The sequence below is a fragment of the Mixophyes fleayi genome, chromosome 3, assembly GCF_038048845.1.
Source record: "Mixophyes fleayi isolate aMixFle1 chromosome 3, aMixFle1.hap1, whole genome shotgun sequence".
NCBI classification, from domain to species: Eukaryota; Metazoa; Chordata; class Amphibia; order Anura; family Limnodynastidae; genus Mixophyes; species Mixophyes fleayi.
In genome coordinates, this window is record NC_134404.1 from 5,926,314 (window position 1) to 5,946,148 (window position 19,835).

Here is a 19,835-nt window from a genome sequence, read left to right on the forward strand (position 1 = left end):
GAGAAATTTTATCATTGAGATAATTACAATTGCATAAAGAGTCAAGCCCGGACTACTGAAATCATGGACACTTTTTATCCTTTATTTCTAGACAGTGTTATTAAATGAAATGTTCTGATTATTTGAAAGATGGGGCTGAATATTCTTCTTTGTTAAGAAAAATTGGTGGATGACATTAAGGAATTTCATCTTGAAATTACTTCCAGTTCGAGCTTTTCACTTCAAAAAACACCTGTTCAAACATGCCGAAACCCGGGATCGAACCAGGGACCTTTAGATCTTCAGTCTAACGCTCTCCCAGCTGAGCTATTTCGGCCAGCTTGGAAGATGAATGTATTCCCAATTTCGGATTACTATAATGATTTCAAATGAATAAGCTTTAATTAGCTACAGGTACTTTCTCATTCTAAATTTCATTGTAATTTAAGGTGAGTCCATGAAAATCATGAACACCTTAGTATCTGCTGCTGCATTGCAGGTAAGTATTTTTAATTTTAGTTTTATTGTTCAGTGGAAGGCTAGGGCTCATTAATCTTCTCTCCTGTAGTAGAAGAGAGAGAAAGCCCCAGAAATTGAAAGCCAACAATCCTTTGGATCTTCAACCTAACTTTCTCCAAACTGAGTCATGCCAGGAAGATTACACAAGGTTATATAACAGTTTTTCCTTTCATCATGATTGCTTCGAATGTAAACATAGCATTTCATAGCAGTTTTTATACTGTATGTTCACCCATCACAAAACCTTTATTTTATAATAGAAGCATTGATGCAAAATGCTGAGAAATTTTATCATTGAGATAATTACAATTGCATAAAGAGTCAAGCCCGGACTACTGAAATCATGGACACTTTTTATCCTTTATTTCTAGATAGTGTTATTAAATGAAATGTTCTGATTATTTGAACGATGGGGCTGAATATTCTTCTTTGCTAAGAAAAATTGGTGGATGACATTATGGAATTTCATCTTGAAATTACTTCCAGTTCGAGCTTTTCCCTTCAAAAAACACCTGTTCAAACATGCCGAAACCCGGGATCAAACCAGGGACCTTTAGATCTTCAGTCTAACGCTCTCCCTGCTGAGCTATTTCGGCCAGCTTGGAAGATGAATGTATTCACAATTTCGGATTACTATAATGATTTCAAATGAATAAGCTTTAATTAGCTACAGGTACTTTCTCATTCTAAATTTCATTGGAATTTAAGGTGAGTCCATGAAAATCATGAACACCTTAGTATCTGCTGCTGCATTGCAGGTAAGTATTGTTAATTTTAGTTTTATTGTTCAGTGGAAGGCTAGGGCTCATTAATCTTCTCTCCTGTAGTAGAAGAGATAGAAAGACCCAGAAATTGAAAGCCAACAATCCTTTGGATCTTCAACCTAACTTTCTCCAAACTGAGTCATGCCAGGAAGATTACACAAGGTTATATAACAGTTTTTCCTTTCATCATGATTTCTTCGAATGTAAACATAGCATTTCATAGCAGTTTTTATAGTGTATGTTCACCCATCACAAAACCTTTATTTTATAATAGAAGCATTGATGCAAAATGCTGAGAAATTTTATCATTGAGATAATTACAATTGCATAAAGAGTCAAGCCTGGACTACTGAAATCATGGACACTTTTTATCCTTTATTTCTAGACAGTGTTATTAAATGAAATGTTCTGATTATTTGAAAGATGGGTCTGAATATTCTTCTTTGTTAAGAAAAATTGGTGGATGACATTATGGAATTTCATCTTGAAATTACTTCCAGTTCGAGCTTTTCACTTCAAAAAACACCTGTTCAAACATGCCGAAACCCGGGATCGAACCAGGGACCTTTAGATCTTCAGTCTATCGCTCTCCCAGCTGAGCTATTTCGGCCAGCTTGGAAGATGAATGTATTCACAATTTCGGATTACTATAATGATTTCAAATGAATAAGCTTTAATTAGCTACAGGTACTTTCTCATTCTAAATTTCATTGGAATTTAAGGTGAGTCCATGAAAATCATGAACACCTTAGTATCTGCTGCTGCATTGCAGGTAAGTATTGTTAATTTTAGTTTTATTGTTCAGTGGAAGGCTAGGGCTCATTAATCTTCTCTCCTGTAGTAGAAGAGATAGAAAGACCCAGAAATTGAAAGCCAACAATCCTTTGGATCTTCAACCTAACTTTCTCCAAACTGAGTCATGCCAGGAAGATTACACAAGGTTATATAACAGTTTTTCCTTTCATCATGATTTCTTCGAATGTAAACATAGCATTTCATAGCAGTTTTTATAGTGTATGTTCACCCATCACAAAACCTTTATTTTATAATAGAAGCATTGATGCAAAATGCTGAGAAATTTTATCATTGAGATAATTACAATTGCATAAAGAGTCAAGCCCGGACTACTGAAATCATGGACACTTTTTATCCTTTATTTCTAGACAGTGTTATTAAATGAAATGTTCTGATTATTTGAAAGATGGGGCTGAATATTCTTCTTTGTTAAGAAAAATTGGTGGATGACATTATGGAATTTCATCTTGAAATTACTTCCAGTTCGAGCTTTTCACTTCAAAAAAACACCTGTTCAAACATGCCGAAACCCGGGATCGAACCAGGGACCTTTAGATCTTCAGTCTAACGCTCTCCCAGCTGAGCTATTTCGGCCAGCTTGGAAGATGAATGTATTCCCAATTTCGGATTACTATAATGATTTCAAATGAATAAGCTTTAATTAGCTACAGGTACTTTCTCATTCTAAATTTCATTGTAATTTAAGGTGAGTCCATGAAAATCATGAACACCTTAGTATCTGCTGCTGCATTGCAGGTAAGTATTGTTAATTTTAGTTTTATTGTTCAGTGGAAGGCTAGGGCTCATTAATCTTCTCTCCTGTAGTAGAAGAGAGAGAAAGCCCCAGAAATTGAAAGCCAACAATCCTTTGGATCTTCAACCTAACTTTCTCCAAACTGAGTCATGCCAGGAAGATTACACAAGGTTATATAACAGTTTTTCCTTTCATCATGATTGCTTCGAATGTAAACATAGCATTTCATAGCAGTTTTTATACTGTATGTTCACCCATCACAAAACCTTTATTTTATAATAGAAGCATTGATGCAAAATGCTGAGAAATTTTATCATTGAGATAATTACAATTGCATAAAGAGTCAAGCCCGGACTACTGAAATCATGGACACTTTTTATCCTTTATTTCTAGACAGTGTTATTAAATGAAATGTTCTGATTATTTGAAAGATGGGGCTGAATATTCTTCTTTGTTAAGAAAAATTGGTGGATGACATTATGGAATTTCATCTTGAAATTACTTCCAGTTCGAGCTTTTCACTTCAAAAAACACCTGTTCAAACATGCCGAAACCCGGGATCGAAACAGGGACCTTTAGATCTTCAGTCTAACGCTCTCCCAGCTGAGCTATTTCGGCCAGCTTGGAAGATGAATGTATTCCCAATTTCGGATTACTATAATGATTTCAAATGAATAAGCTTTAATTAGCTACAGGTACTTTCTCATTCTAAATTTCATTGTAATTTAAGGTGAGTCCATGAAAATCATGAACAAATTAGTATCTGCTGCTGCATTGCAGGTAAGTATTGTTAATTTTAGTTTTATTGTTCAGTGGAAGGCTAGGGCTCATTAATCTTCTCTCCTGTAGTAGAAGAGAGAGAAAGCCCCAGAAATTGAAAGCCAACAATCCTTTGGATCTTCAACCTAACTTTCTCCAAACTGAGTCATGCCAGGAAGATTACACAAGGTTATATAACAGTTTTTCCTTTCATCATGATTGCTTCGAATGTAAACATAGCATTTCATAGCAGTTTTTATACTGTATGTTCACCCATCACAAAACCTTTATTTTATAATAGAAGCATTGATGCAAAATGCTGAGAAATTTTATCATTGAGATAATTACAATTGCATAAAGAGTCAAGCCCGGACTACTGAAATCATGGACACTTTTTATCCTTTATTTCTAGACAGTGTTATTAAATGAAATGTTCTGATTATTTGAAAGATGGGGCTGAATATTCTTCTTTGTTAAGAAAAATTGGTGGATGACATTATGGAATTTCATCTTGAAATTACTTCCAGTTCGAGCTTTTCACTTCAAAAAACACCTGTTCAAACATGCCGAAACCCGGGATCGAAACAGGGACCTTTAGATCTTCAGTCTAACGCTCTCCCAGCTGAGCTATTTCGGCCAGCTTGGAAGATGAATGTATTCCCAATTTCGGATTACTATAATGATTTCAAATGAATAAGCTTTAATTAGCTACAGGTACTTTCTCATTCTAAATTTCATTGTAATTTAAGGTGAGTCCATGAAAATCATGAACACCTTAGTATCTGCTGCTGCATTGCAGGTAAGTATTGTTAATTTTAGTTTTATTGTTCAGTGGAAGGCTAGGGCTCATTAATCTTCTCTCCTGTAGTAGAAGAGAGAGAAAGCCCCAGAAATTGAAAGCCAACAATCCTTTGGATCTTCAACCTAACTTTCTCCAAACTGAGTCATGCCAGGAAGATTACACAAGGTTATATAACAGTTTTTCCTTTCATCATGATTGCTTCGAATGTAAACATAGCATTTCATAGCAGTTTTTATACTGTATGTTCACCCATCACAAAACCTTTATTTTATAATAGAAGCATTGATGCAAAATGCTGAGAAACTTTATCGTTGAGATAATTACAATTGCATAAAGAGTCAAGCCCGGACTACTGAAATCATGGACACTTTTTATCCTTTATTTCTGGACAGTGTTATTAAATGAAATGTTCTGATTATTTGAAAGATGGGGCTGAATATTCTTCTTTGCTAAGAAAAATTGGTGGATGACATTATGGAATTTCATCTTGAAATTACTTCCAGTTCGAGTTTTTCACTTCAAAAAACACCTGTTCAAACATGCCGAAACCCGGGATCAAACCAGGGACCTTTAGATCTTCAGTCTAACGCTCTCCCTGCTGAGCTATTTCGGCCAGCTTGGAAGATGAATGTATTCACAATTTCGGATTACTATAATGATTTCAAATGAATAAGCTTTAATTAGCTACAGGTACTTTCTCATTCTAAATTTCATTGGAATTTAAGGTGAGTCCATGAAAATCATGAACACCTTAGTATCTGCTGCTGCATTGCAGGTAAGTATTGTTAATTTTAGTTTTATTGTTCAGTGGAAGGCTAGGGCTCATTAATCTTCTCTCCTGTAGTAGAAGAGAGAGAAAGCCCCAGAAATTGAAAGCCAACAATCCTTTGGATCTTCAACCTAACTTTCTCCAAACTGAGTCATGCCAGGAAGATTACACAAAGTTATATAACAGTTTTTCCTTTCATCATGATTGCTTCGAATGTAAACATAGCATTTCATAGCAGTTTTTATACTGTATGTTCACCCATCACAAAACCTTTATTTTATAATAGAAGCATTGATGCAAAATGCTGAGAAATTTTATCATTGAGATAATTACAATTGCATAAAGAGTCAAGCCCGGACTACTGAAATCATGGATACTTTTTATCCTTTATTTCTGGACAGTGTTATTAAATGAAATGTTCTGATTATTTGAAAGATGGGGCTGAATATTCTTCTTTGCTAAGAAAAATTGGTGGATGACATTATGGAATTTCATCTTGAAATTACTTCCAGTTCGAGCTTTTCACTTCAAAAAACACCTGTTCAAACATGCCGAAACCCGGGATCGAAACAGGGACCTTTAAATCTTCAGTCTAACGCTCTTCCAGCTGAGCTATTTCAGCCAGCTTGGAAGATAAATGTATTCACAATTTTGGATTACTATAATGATTTCAAATGAATAAGCTTTAATTAGCTACAGGTACTTTCTCATTCTAAATTTCATTGTAATTTAAGGTGAGTCCATGAAAATCATGAACACCTTAGTATCTGCTGCTGCATTGCAGGTAAGTATTGTTAATTTTAGTTTTATTGTTCAGTGGAAGGCTAGGGCTCATTAATCTTCTCTCCTGTAGTAGAAGAGAGAGAAAGCCCCAGAAATTGAAAGCCAACAATCCTTTGGATCTTCAACCTAACTTTCTCCAAAATGAGTCATGCCAGGAAGATTACACAAAGTTATATAACAGTTTTTCCTTTCATCATGATTGCTTCGAATGTAAACATAGCATTTCATAGCAGTTTTTATACTGTATGTTCACCCATCACAAAACCTTTATTTTATAATAGAAGCATTGATGCAAAATGCTGAGAAATTTTATCATTGAGATAATTACAATTGCATAAAGAGTCAAGCCCGGACTACTGAAATCATGGACACTTTTTATCCTTTATTTCTGGACAGTGTTATTAAATGAAATGTTCTGATTATCTGAAAGATGGGGCTGAATATTCTTCTTTGCTAAGAAAAATTGGTGGATGACATTATGGAATTTCATCTTGAAATTACTTCCAGTTCGAGCTTTTCACTTCAAAAAACACCTGTTCAAACATGCCGAAACCCGGGATTGAAACAGGGACCTTTAGATCTTCAGTCTAACGCTCTCCCAGCTGAGCTATTTCAGCCAGCATGGAAGATAAATGTATTCACAATTTTGGATTACTATAATGATTTCAAATGAATAAGCTTTAATTAGCTACAGGTACTTTCTCATTCTAAATTTTATTGGAATTTAAGGTGAGTCCATGAAAATCATGAACACCTTAGTATCTGCTGCTGCATTGCAGGTAAGTATTGTTAATTTTAGTTTTATTGTTCATTGGAAGGCTAGGGCTCATTAATCTTCTCTCCTGTAGTAGAAGAGAGAGAAAGCCCCAGAAATTGAAAGCCAACAATCCTTTGGATCTTCAACCTAACTTTCTCCAAACTGAGTCATGCCAGGAAGATTACACAAAGTTATATAACAGTTTTTCCTTTCATCATGATTGCTTCGAAAGTAAACATAGCATTTCATAGCAGTTTTTATACTGTATGTTCACCCATCACAAAACCTTTATTTTATAATAGAAGCATTGATGCAAAATGCTTAGAAATTTTATCATTGAGATAATTACAATTGCATAAAGAGTCAAGCCCAGACTACTGAAATCATGTACACTTTTTATCCTTTATTTCTGGACAGTGTTATTAAATGAAATGTTCTGATTATTTGAAAGATTGGGCTGAATATTCTTCTTTGCTAAGAAAAATTGGTGGATGACATTATGGAATTTCATCTTGAAATTACTTCCAGTTCGAGCTTTTCACTTCAGAAAACACCTGTTCAAACATGCCGAAACCCGGGATCGAAACAGGGACCTTTAGATCTTCAGTCTAACGCTCTCCCAGCTGAGCTATTTCAGCCAGCTTGGAAGATGAATGTATTCACAATTTTGGATTACTATAATGATTTCAAATGAATAAGCTTTAATTAGCTACAGATACTTTCTCATTCTAAATTTCATTGTAATTTAAGGTGAGTCCATGAAAATCATGAACACCTTAGTATCTGCTGCTGCATTGCAGGTAAGTATTGTTAATTTTAGTTTTATTGTTCAGTGGAAGGCTAGGGCTCATTAATCTTCTCTCCTGTAGTAGAAGAGAGAGAAAGCCCCAGAAATTGAAAGCCAACAATCCTTTGGATCTTCAACCTAACTTTCTCCAAACTGAGTCATGCCAGGAAGATTACACAAAGTTATATAACAGTTTTTCCTTTCATCATGATTGCTTTGAATGTAAACATAGCATTTCATAGCAGTTTTTATACTGTATGTTCACCCATCACAAAACCTTTATTTTATAATAGAAGCATTGATGCAAAATGCTGAGAAACTTTATCGTTGAGATAATTACAATTGCATAAAGAGTCAAGCCCGGACTACTGAAATCATGGACACTTTTTATCCTGTATTTCTGGACAGTGTTATTAAATGAAATGTTCTGATTATTTGAAAGATGGGGCTGAATATTCTTCTTTGCTAAGAAAAATTGGTGGATGACATTATGGAATTTCATCTTGAAATTACTTCCAGTTCGAGCTTTTCACTTCAAAAAACACCTGTTCAAACATGCTGAAACCCGGGATCAAACCAGGGACCTTTAGATCTTCAGTCTAACGCTCTCCCTGCTGAGCTATTTCGGCCAGCTTGGAAGATGAATGTATTCACAATTTCGGATTACTATAATGATTTCAAATGAATAAGCTTTAATTAGCTACAGGTACTTTCTCATTCTAAATTTCATTGGAATTTAAGGTGAGTCCATGAAAATCATGAACACCTTAGTATCTGCTGCTGCATTGCAGGTAAGTATTGTTAATTTTAGTTTTATTGTTCAGTGGAAGGCTAGGGCTCATTAATCTTCTCTCCTGTAGTAGAAGAGATAGAAAGACCCAGAAATTGAAAGCCAACAATCCTTTGGATCTTCAACCTAACTTTCTCCAAACTGAGTCATGCCAGGAAGATTACACAAGGTTATATAACAGTTTTTCCTTTCATCATGATTTCTTCGAATGTAAACATAGCATTTCATAGCAGTTTTTATAGTGTATGTTCACCCATCACAAAACCTTTATTTTATAATAGAAGCATTGATGCAAAATGCTGAGAAATTTTATCATTGAGATAATTACAATTGCATAAAGAGTCAAGCCCGGACTACTGAAATCATGGACACTTTTTATCCTTTATTTCTAGACAGTGTTATTAAATGAAATGTTCTGATTATTTGAAAGATGGGGCTGAATATTCTTCTTTGTTAAGAAAAATTGGTGGATGACATTATGGAATTTCATCTTGAAATTACTTCCAGTTTGAGCTTTTCACTTCAAAAAACACCTGTTCAAACATGCCGAAACCCGGGATCGAACCAGGGACCTTTAGATCTTCAGTCTAACGCTCTCCCAGCTGAGCTATTTCGGCCAGCTTGGAAGATGAATGTATTCCCAATTTCGGATTACTATAATGATTTCAAATGAATAAGCTTTAATTAGCTACAGGTACTTTCTCATTCTAAATTTCATTGTAATTTAAGGTGAGTCCATGAAAATCATGAACACCTTAGTATCTGCTGCTGCATTGCAGGTAAGTATTGTTAATTTTAGTTTTATTGTTCAGTGGAAGGCTAGGGCTCATTAATCTTCTCTCCTGTAGTAGAAGAGAGAGAAAGCCCCAGAAATTGAAAGCCAACAATCCTTTGGATCTTCAACCTAACTTTCTCCAAACTGAGTCATGCCAGGAAGATTACACAAGGTTATATAACAGTTTTTCCTTTCATCATGATTGCTTCGAATGTAAACATAGCATTTCATAGCAGTTTTTATACTGTATGTTCACCCATCACAAAACCTTTATTTTATAATAGAAGCATTGATGCAAAATGCTGAGAAATTTTATCATTGAGATAATTACAATTGCATAAAGAGTCAAGCCCGGACTACTGAAATCATGGACACTTTTTATCCTTTATTTCTAGACAGTGTTATTAAATGAAATGTTCTGATTATTTGAAAGATGGGGCTGAATATTCTTCTTTGTTAAGAAAAATTGGTGGATGACATTATGGAATTTCATCTTGAAATTACTTCCAGTTCGAGCTTTTCACTTCAAAAAACACCTGTTCAAACATGCCGAAACCCAGGATCGAAACAGGGACCTTTAGATCTTCAGTCTAACGCTCTCCCAGCTGAGCTATTTCGGCCAGCTTGGAAGATGAATGTATTCCCAATTTCGGATTACTATAATGATTTCAAATGAATAAGCTTTAATTAGCTACAGGTACTTTCTCATTCTAAATTTCATTGTAATTTAAGGTGAGTCCATGAAAATCATGAACAACTTAGTATCTGCTGCTGCATTGCAGGTAAGTATTGTTAATTTTAGTTTTATTGTTCAGTGGAAGGCTAGGGCTCATTAATCTTCTCTCCTGTAGTAGAAGAGAGAGAAAGCCCCAGAAATTGAAAGCCAACAATCCTTTGGATCTTCAACCTAACTTTCTCCAAACTGAGTCATGCCAGGAAGATTACACAAGGTTATATAACAGTTTTTCCTTTCATCATGATTGCTTCGAATGTAAACATAGCATTTCATAGCAGTTTTTATACTGTATGTTCACCCATCACAAAACCTTTATTTTATAATAGAAGCATTGATGCAAAATGCTGAGAAACTTTATCGTTGAGATAATTACAATTGCATAAAGAGTCAAGCCCGGACTACTGAAATCATGGACACTTTTTATCCTGTATTTCTGGACAGTGTTATTAAATGAAATGTTCTGATTATTTGAAAGATGGGGCTGAATATTCTTCCTTGCTAAGAAAAATTGGTGGATGACATTATGGAATTTCATCTTGAAATTACTTCCAGTTCGAGCTTTTCACTTCAAAAAACACCTGTTCAAACATGCCGAAACCCGGGATCAAACCAGGGACCTTTAGATCTTCAGTCTAACGCTCTCCCTGCTGAGCTATTTCGGCCAGCTTGGAAGATGAATGTATTCACAATTTCGGATTACTATAATGATTTCAAATGAATAAGCTTTAATTAGCTACAGGTACTTTCTCATTCTAAATTTCATTGGAATTTAAGGTGAGTCCATGAAAATCATGAACACCTTAGTATCTGCTGCTGCATTGCAGGTAAGTATTGTTAATTTTAGTTTTATTGTTCAGTGGAAGGCTAGGGCTCATTAATCTTCTCTCCTGTAGTAGAAGAGATAGAAAGACCCAGAAATTGAAAGCCAACAATCCTTTGGATCTTCAACCTAACTTTCTCCAAACTGAGTCATGCCAGGAAGATTACACAAGGTTATATAACAGTTTTTCCTTTCATCATGATTTCTTCGAATGTAAACATAGCATTTCATAGCAGTTTTTATAGTGTATGTTCACCCATCACAAAACCTTTATTTTATAATAGAAGCATTGATGCAAAATGCTGAGAAATTTTATCATTGAGATAATTACAATTGCATAAAGAGTCAAGCCCGGACTACTGAAATCATGGACACTTTTTATCCTTTATTTCTAGACAGTGTTATTAAATGAAATGTTCTGATTATTTGAAAGATGGGGCTGAATATTCTTCTTTGTTAAGAAAAATTGGTGGATGACATTATGGAATTTCATCTTGAAATTACTTCCAGTTCGAGCTTTTCACTTCAAAAAACACCTGTTCAAACATGCCGAAACCCGGGATCGAACCAGGGACCTTTAGATCTTCAGTCTAACGCTCTCCCAGCTGAGCTATTTCGGCCAGCTTGGAAGATGAATGTATTCCCAATTTCGGATTACTATAATGATTTCAAATGAATAAGCTTTAATTAGCTACAGGTACTTTCTCATTCTAAATTTCATTGTAATTTAAGGTGAGTCCATGAAAATCATGAACACCTTAGTATCTGCTGCTGCATTGCAGGTAAGTATTGTTAATTTTAGTTTTATTGTTCAGTGGAAGGCTAGGGCTCATTAATCTTCTCTCCTGTAGTAGAAGAGAGAGAAAGCCCCAGAAATTGAAAGCCAACAATCCTTTGGATCTTCAACCTAACTTTCTCCAAACTGAGTCATGCCAGGAAGATTACACAAGGTTATATAACAGTTTTTCCTTTCATCATGATTGCTTCAAATGTAAACATAGCATTTCATAGCAGTTTTTATGCTGTATGTTCACCCATCACAAAACCTTTATTTTATAATAGAAGCATTGATGCAAAATGCTGAGAAATTTTATCATTGAGATAATTACAATTGCATAAAGAGTCAAGCCCGGACTACTGAAATCATGGACACTTTTTATCCTTTATTTCTAGACAGTGTTATTAAATGAAATGTTCTGATTATTTGAAAGATGGGGCTGAATATTCTTCTTTGTTAAGAAAAATTGGTGGATGACATTATGGAATTTCATCTTGAAATTACTTCCAGTTCGAGCTTTTCACTTCAAAAAACACCTGTTCAAACATGCCGAAACCCGGGATCGAAACAGGGACCTTTAGATCTTCAGTCTAACGCTCTCCCAGCTGAGCTATTTCGGCCAGCTTGGAAGATGAATGTATTCCCAATTTCGGATTACTATAATGATTTCAAATGAATAAGCTTTAATTAGCTACAGGTACTTTCTCATTCTAAATTTCATTGTAATTTAAGGTGAGTCCATGAAAATCATGAACACCTTAGTATCTGCTGCTGCATTGCAGGTAAGTATTGTTAATTTTAGTTTTATTGTTCAGTGGAAGGCTAGGGCTCATTAATCTTCTCTCCTGTAGTAGAAGAGAGAGAAAGCCCCAGAAATTGAAAGCCAACAATCCTTTGGATCTTCAACCTAACTTTCTCCAAACTGAGTCATGCCAGGAAGATTACACAAGGTTATATAACAGTTTTTCCTTTCATCATGATTGCTTCGAATGTAAACATAGCATTTCATAGCAGTTTTTATACTGTATGTTCACCCATCACAAAACCTTTATTTTATAATAGAAGCATTGATGCAAAATGCTGAGAAACTTTATCGTTGAGATAATTACAATTGCATAAAGAGTCAAGCCCGGACTACTGAAATCATGGACACTTTTTATCCTGTATTTCTGGACACTGTTATTAAATGAAATGTTCTGATTATTTGAAAGATGGGGCTGAATATTCTTCTTTGCTAAGAAAAATTGGTGGATGACATTATGGAATTTCATCTTGAAATTACTTCCAGTTCGAGCTTTTCACTTCAAAAAACACCTGTTCAAACATGCCGAAACCCGGGATCAAACCAGGGACCTTTAGATCTTCAGTCTAACGCTCTCCCTGCTGAGCTATTTCGGCCAGCTTGGAAGATGAATGTATTCACAATTTCGGATTACTATAATGATTTCAAATGAATAAGCTTTAATTAGCTACAGGTACTTTCTCATTCTAAATTTCATTGGAATTTAAGGTGAGTCCATGAAAATCATGAACACCTTAGTATCTGCTGCTGCATTGCAGGTAAGTATTGTTAATTTTAGTTTTATTGTTCAGTGGAAGGCTAGGGCTCATTAATCTTCTCTCCTGTAGTAGAAGAGATAGAAAGACCCAGAAATTGAAAGCCAACAATCCTTTGGATCTTCAACCTAACTTTCTCCAAACTGAGTCATGCCAGGAAGATTACACAAGGTTATATAACAGTTTTTCCTTTCATCATGATTGCTTCGAATGTAAACATAGCATTTCATAGCAGTTTTTATAGTGTATGTTCACCCATCACAAAACCTTTATTTTATAATAGAAGCATTGATGCAAAATGCTGAGAAATTTTATCATTGAGATAATTACAATTGCATAAAGATTCAAGCCCGGACTACTGAAATCATGGACACTTTTTATCCTGTATTTCTGGACAGTGTTATTAAATGAAATGTTCTGATTATTTGAAAGATGGGGCTGAATATTCTTCTTTGCTAAGAAAAATTGGTGGATGACATTATGGAATTTCATCTTGAAATTACTTCCAGTTCGAGCTTTTCACTTCAAAAAGCACCTGTTCAAACATGCCGAAACCCGGGATCGAACCAGGGACCTTTAGATCTTCAGTCTAACGCTCTCCCAGCTGAGCTATTTCGGCCAGCTTGGAAGATGAATGTATTCCCAATTTCGGATTACTATAATGATTTCAAATGAATAAGCTTTAATTAGCTACAGGTACTTTCTCATTCTAAATTTCATTGTAATTTAAGGTGAGTCCATGAAAATCATGAACACCTTAGTATCTGCTGCTGCATTGCAGGTAAGTATTTTTAATTTTAGTTTTATTGTTCAGTGGAAGGCTAGGGCTCATTAATCTTCTCTCCTGTAGTAGAAGAGAGAGAAAGCCCCAGAAATTGAAAGCCAACAATCCTTTGGATCTTCAACCTAACTTTCTCCAAACTGAGTCATGCCAGGAAGATTACACAAGGTTATATAACAGTTTTTCCTTTCATCATGATTGCTTCGAATGTAAACATAGCATTTCATAGCAGTTTTTATACTGTATGTTCACCCATCACAAAACCTTTATTTTATAATAGAAGCATTGATGCAAAATGCTGAGAAATTTTATCATTGAGATAATTACAATTGCATAAAGAGTCAAGCCCGGACTACTGAAATCATGGACACTTTTTATCCTTTATTTCTAGATAGTGTTATTAAATGAAATGTTCTGATTATTTGAACGATGGGGCTGAATATTCTTCTTTGCTAAGAAAAATTGGTGGATGACATTATGGAATTTCATCTTGAAATTACTTCCAGTTCGAGCTTTTCACTTCAAAAAACACCTGTTCAAACATGCCAAAACTTGGATCGAACCAGGGACCTTTAGATCTTCAGTCTAACGCTCTCCCAGGTGAGCTATTTCAGCCAGCTTGGAAGATGAATGTATTCACGATTTCGGATTACTATAATGATTTCAAATGAATAAGCTTTAATTAGCTACAGTTACTTTCTCATTCTAAATTTCTTTGGAATTTAAGGTGAGTCCATGAAAATCATGAACACCTTAGTATCTGCTGCTGCATTGCAGGTAAGTATTGTTAATTTTAGTTTTATTGTTCAGTGGAAGGCTAGGGCTCATTAATCTTCTCTCCTGTAGTAGAAGAGAAAGTTCCAGAAATTTAAAGCCAACAATCCTTTGGATCTTCAACCTAACTTTCTCCAAACTGAGTCATGCCAGGAAGATTACACAAAGTTATATAACAGTTTTTCTATTCATCATGATTGCTTCGAATGTAAACATAGCATTTCATAGCAGTTTTTATACTGTATGTTCACCCATCACAAAACCTTTATTTTATAATAGAAGCATTGATGCAAAATGCTGAGAAATTTTATCATTGAGATAATTACAATTGCATGAAGAGTCAAGCCCGGACTACTGAAATCATGGACACTTTTTATCCTGTATTTCTGGACAGTGTTATTAAATTAAATGTTCTGATTATTTGAAAGATGGGGCTGAATATTCTTCTTTGCTAAGAAAAATTGGTGGATGACATTATGGAATTTCATCTTGAAATTACTTCCAGTTCGAGCTTTTCACTTCAAAAAACACCTGTTCAAACATGCCAAAACCCGGGATCAAACCAGGGACCTTTAGATCTTCAGTCTAACACTCTTCCTGCTGTGCTATTTCGGCCAGCTTGGAAGATGAATGTATTCACAATTTCGGATTACTATAATGATTTGAAATGAATAAGCTTTAATTAGCTACAGGTACTTTCTCATTCTAAATTTCATTGGAATTTAAGGTGAGTCCATGAAAATCATGAACACCTTAGTATCTGCTGCTGCATTGCAGGTAAGTATTGTTAATTTTAGTTTTATTGTTCATTGGAAGGCTAGGGCTCATTAATCTTCTCTCCTGTAGTAGAAGAGAGAGAAAGCCCCAGAATATGAAAGCCAACAACATTTTGGATCTTCAACCTAACTTTCTCCAAACTTAGTCATGCCAGGAAGATTACACAAGGTTATATAACAGTTTTTCCTTTCATCATGATTGCTTTGAATGTAAACATAGCATTTCATAGCAGTTGTTATACTATATGTTCACCCATCAAAAAACCTTTTTTTTATAATAGAAGCATTGATGCAAAATGCTGAGAAATTTTATCATTGAGATAATTACAATTGCATAAAGAGTCAAGCCCGGACTACTGAAATCATGGACACTTTTTATCCTGTATTTCTGGACAGTGTTATTAAATGAAATGTTCTGATTATTTGAAAGATGGGGCTGAATATTCTTCTTTGCTAAGAAAAATTGGTGAATGACATTATGGAATTTCATCTTGAAATTACTTCCAGTTTAAGCTTTTCACTTAAAAAAACACCTGTTCAAACATGCCAAAACCCAGCATTGAACCAGGGACCTTTATATCTTTAGTCTAACGCTCTCCCAGCTGAGCTATTTCATCCAGCTTGGAAAATGAATGTATTCACAATTTCGGATTACTATAATGATTTCAAATGAATAAGCTTTAATTAGCTACAGGTACTTTCACATTCTAAATTTCATTGGAATTTAAGGTGAGTCCATGAAAATCATGAACACCTTAGTATCTGCTGCTGCATTGCAGGTAAGTATTGTTAAATTTAGTTTTATTATTCAGTGGAAGGCTAGGGCTCATTAATCCTCTCTCCTGTAGTAGAAGAGAGAGAAAGCCCCAGAAATTGAAAGCCAACAATCCTTTGGATCTTCAACCTAACTTTCTCCAAACTGAGTCATGCCAGGAAGATTACACAAGGTTATATAACAGTTTTTCTTTTTCTCATGATTGCTTCGAATGTAAACATAGCATTTCATAGCAGTTTTTATACTGTATGTTCACCCATCACAAAACCTTTATTTTATAATAGAAGCATTGATGCAAAATGCTGAGAAATTTTATCATTGAGATAATTACAATTGCATAAAGAGTCAAGCCCGGACTACTGAAATCATGGACATTTTTTATCCTGTATTTCTGGACAGTGTTATTAAATAAAATGTTCTGATTATTTGAAAGATGGGGCTGAATATTCTTCTTTGCTAAGAAAAATTGGTGGATGACATTATGGAATTTCATCTTGAAATTACTTCCAGTTCGAGCTTTTCACTTCAAAAAACACCTGTTCAAACATGCCGAAACCCAGGATCGAACCAGGGACCTTTAGATCTTCAGTCTAACGCTCTCCCAGCTGAGCTATTTCTGCCAGCTTGGAAGATGAATGTATTCACAATTTTGGATTACTATAATGATTTCAAATGAATAAGCTTTAATTAGCTACAGGTACTTTCTCATTCTAAATTTCATTGGAATTTAAGGTGAGTCCATGAAAATCATGAACACCTTAGTATCTGCTGCTGCATTGCAGGTAAGTATTGTTAATATTAGTTTTATTGTTCAGTGGAAGGCTAGGGCTCATTAATCTTCTCTCCTGTAGTAGAAGAGAGAGAAAGCCCCAGAATATGAAAGCCAACAATCCTTTGGATCTTCAACCTAACTTTCTCCAAACTTAGTCATGCCAGGAAGATTACACAAGGTTATATAACAGTTTTTCCTTTCATTATGATTGCTTCGAATGTAAACATAGCATTTCATAGCAGTTTTTATACTGTATGTTCACCCATCACAAAACCTTTATTTTATAATAGAAGCATTGATGCAAAATGCTGAGAAATTTTATCATTGAGATAATTACAATTGCATAAAGAGTCAAGCCCGGACTACTGAAATCATGGACACTTTTTATCCTGTATTTCTGGACAGTGTTATTAAATGAAATGTTCTGATTATTTGAAAGATGGGGCTGAATATTCTTCTTTGTTAAGAAAAATTGGTGGATGACATTATGGAATTTCATCTTGAAATTACTTCCAGTTCGAGCTTTTCACTTCAAAAAACACCTGTTCAAACATGCCGAAACCCGGGATCGAACCAGGGACCTTTAGATCTTCAGTCTAACGCTCTCCCAGCTGAGCTATTTCGGCCAGCTTGGAAGATGAATATATTCCCAATTTCGGATTACTATAATGATTTCAAATGAATAAGCTTTAATTAGCTACAGGTACTTTCTCATTCTAAATTTCATTGTAATTTAAGGTGAGTCCATGAAAATCATGAACACCTTAGTATCTGCTGCTGCATTGCAGGTAAGTATTGTTAATTTTAGTTTTATTGTTCAGTGGAAGGCTAGGGCTCATTAATCTTCTCTCCTGTAGTAGAAGAGAGAGAAAGCCCCAGAAATTGAAAGCCAACAATCCTTTGGATCTTCAACCTAACTTTCTCCAAACTGAGTCATGCCAGGAAGATTACACAAGGTTATATAACAGTTTTTTCTTTCATCATGATTGCTTCGAATGTAAACATAGCATTTCATAGCAGTTATTATACTATATGTTCACCCATCACAAAACCTTTTTTTTATAATAGAAGCATTGATGCAAAATGCTGAGAAATTTTATCATTGAGATAATTACAATTGCATAAAGAGTCAAGCCCGGACTACTGAAATCATGGACACTTTTTATCCTGTATTTCTGGACAGTGTTATTAAATGAAATGTTCTGATTATTTGAAAGATGGGGCTGAATATTCTTCTTTGCTAAGAAAAATTGGTGGATGACATTATGGAATTTCATCTTGAAATTACTTCCAGTTCGAGCTTTTCACTTCAAATAACACCTGTTCAAACATGCCGAAACCCGGGATCGAACCAGGGACCTTTAGATCTTCAGTCTAACGCTCTCCCAGCTGAGCTATTTCGGCCAGCTTGGAAGATGAATGTATTCACAATTTCGGATTACTATAATGATTTCAAATGAATAAGCTTTAATTAGCTACAGGTACTTTCTCATTCTAAATTTCATTGGAATTTAAGGTGAGTCCATGAAAATCATGAACACCTTAGTATCTGCTGCTGCATTGCAGGTAAGTATTGTTAATTTTAGTTTTATTGTTCATTGGAAGGCTAGGGCTCATTAATCTTCTCTCCTATAGTAGAAGAGAGAGAAAGCCCCAGAAATTGAAAGCCAACAATCCTTTGGATCTTCAACCTAACTTTCTCCAAACTGAGTCATGCCAGGAAGATTACACAAGGTTATATAACAGTTTTTCTTTTCATCATGATTGCTTCGAATGTAAACATAGCATTTCATAGCAGTTTTTATACTGTATGTTCACCCATCACAAAACCTTTATTTTATAATAGAAGCATTGATGCAAAATGCTGAGAAATTTTATCATTGAGATAATTACAATTGCATAAAGAGTCAAGCCCGGACTACTGAAATCATGGACACTTTTTATCCTTTATTTCTGGACAGTGTTATTAAATAAAATGTTCTGATTATCTGAAAGATGGGGCTGAATATTCTTCTTTGCTAAGAAAAATTGGTGGATGACATTATGGAATTTCATCTTGAAATTACTTCCAGTTCGAGCTTTTCACTTCAAAAAACACCTGTTCAAACATGCCGAAACCCGGGATCGAAACAGGGACCTTTAGATCTTCAGTTTAACGCTCTCCCAGCTGAGCTATTTCAGCCAGCATGGAAGATAAATGTATTTACAATTTTGGATTACTATAATGATTTCAAATGAATAAGCTTTAATTAGCTACAGGTACTTTCTCATTCTAAATTTCATTGGAATTTAAGGTGAGTCCATGAAAATCATGAACACCTTAGTATCTGCTGCTGCATTGCAGGTAAGTATTGTTAATTTTAGTTTTATTGTTCAGTGGAAGGCTAGGGCTCATTAATCTTCTCTCCTGTAGTAGAAGAGAGAGAAAGCCCCAGAAATTGAAAGCCAACAATCCTTTGGATCTGCAACCTAACTTTCTCCAAACTGAGTCATGCCAGGAAGATTACACAAAGTTATATAACAGTTTTTCCTTTCATCATGATTGCTTCGAATGTAAACATAGCATTTCATAGCAGTTTTTTTACTGTATGTTCACCCATCACAAAACCTTTATTTTATAATAGAAGCATTGATGCAAAATGCTGAGAAATTTTATCATTGAGATAATTACAATTGCATAAAGAGTCAAGCCCGGACTACTGAAATCATGGACACTTTTTATCCTTTATTTCTGGACAGTGTTATTAAATGAAATGTTCTGATTATTTGAAAGATGGGGCTGAATATTCTTCTTTGCTAAGAAAAATTGGTGGATGACATTATGGAATTTCATCTTGAAATTACTTCCAGTTCGAGTTTTTCACTTCAAAAAACACCTGTTCAAACATGCCGAAACCCGGGATCAAACCAGGGACCTTTAGATCTTCAGTCTAACGCTCTCCCTGCTGAGCTATTTCGGCCAGCTTGGAAGATGAATGTATTCACAATTTCGGATTACTATAATGATTTCAAATGAATAAGCTTTAATTAGCT

The 19,835-nt window shown here is 34.9% G+C and overlaps 7 non-coding genes across 7 annotated transcripts; all 7 read right to left on the reverse strand.

The window, feature by feature from the left end:
- Positions 1-243: 243 nt before the first annotated feature.
- On the reverse strand, positions 244-316 carry TRNAF-GAA (transfer RNA phenylalanine (anticodon GAA)). Its single transcript has one exon. It is a non-coding gene; the product is annotated as a tRNA-Phe (tRNA).
- A 2,262-nt stretch (positions 317-2,578) lies between these two features.
- Positions 2,579-2,651, reverse strand: TRNAF-GAA (transfer RNA phenylalanine (anticodon GAA)). Its single transcript has one exon. It is a non-coding gene; the product is annotated as a tRNA-Phe (tRNA).
- A 6,151-nt stretch (positions 2,652-8,802) lies between these two features.
- On the reverse strand, positions 8,803-8,875 carry TRNAF-GAA (transfer RNA phenylalanine (anticodon GAA)). The gene has a single exon. It is a non-coding gene; the product is annotated as a tRNA-Phe (tRNA).
- Positions 8,876-11,136: 2,261 nt separating this feature from the next.
- On the reverse strand, positions 11,137-11,209 carry TRNAF-GAA (transfer RNA phenylalanine (anticodon GAA)). The gene has a single exon. It is a non-coding gene; the product is annotated as a tRNA-Phe (tRNA).
- Positions 11,210-13,470: 2,261 nt separating this feature from the next.
- Positions 13,471-13,543, reverse strand: TRNAF-GAA (transfer RNA phenylalanine (anticodon GAA)). Its single transcript has one exon. It is a non-coding gene; the product is annotated as a tRNA-Phe (tRNA).
- Positions 13,544-17,355: 3,812 nt separating this feature from the next.
- TRNAF-GAA (transfer RNA phenylalanine (anticodon GAA)) lies at positions 17,356-17,428 on the reverse strand. The gene has a single exon. It is a non-coding gene; the product is annotated as a tRNA-Phe (tRNA).
- Positions 17,429-18,133: 705 nt separating this feature from the next.
- On the reverse strand, positions 18,134-18,206 carry TRNAF-GAA (transfer RNA phenylalanine (anticodon GAA)). The gene has a single exon. It is a non-coding gene; the product is annotated as a tRNA-Phe (tRNA).
- Positions 18,207-19,835: the final 1,629 nt, after the last annotated feature.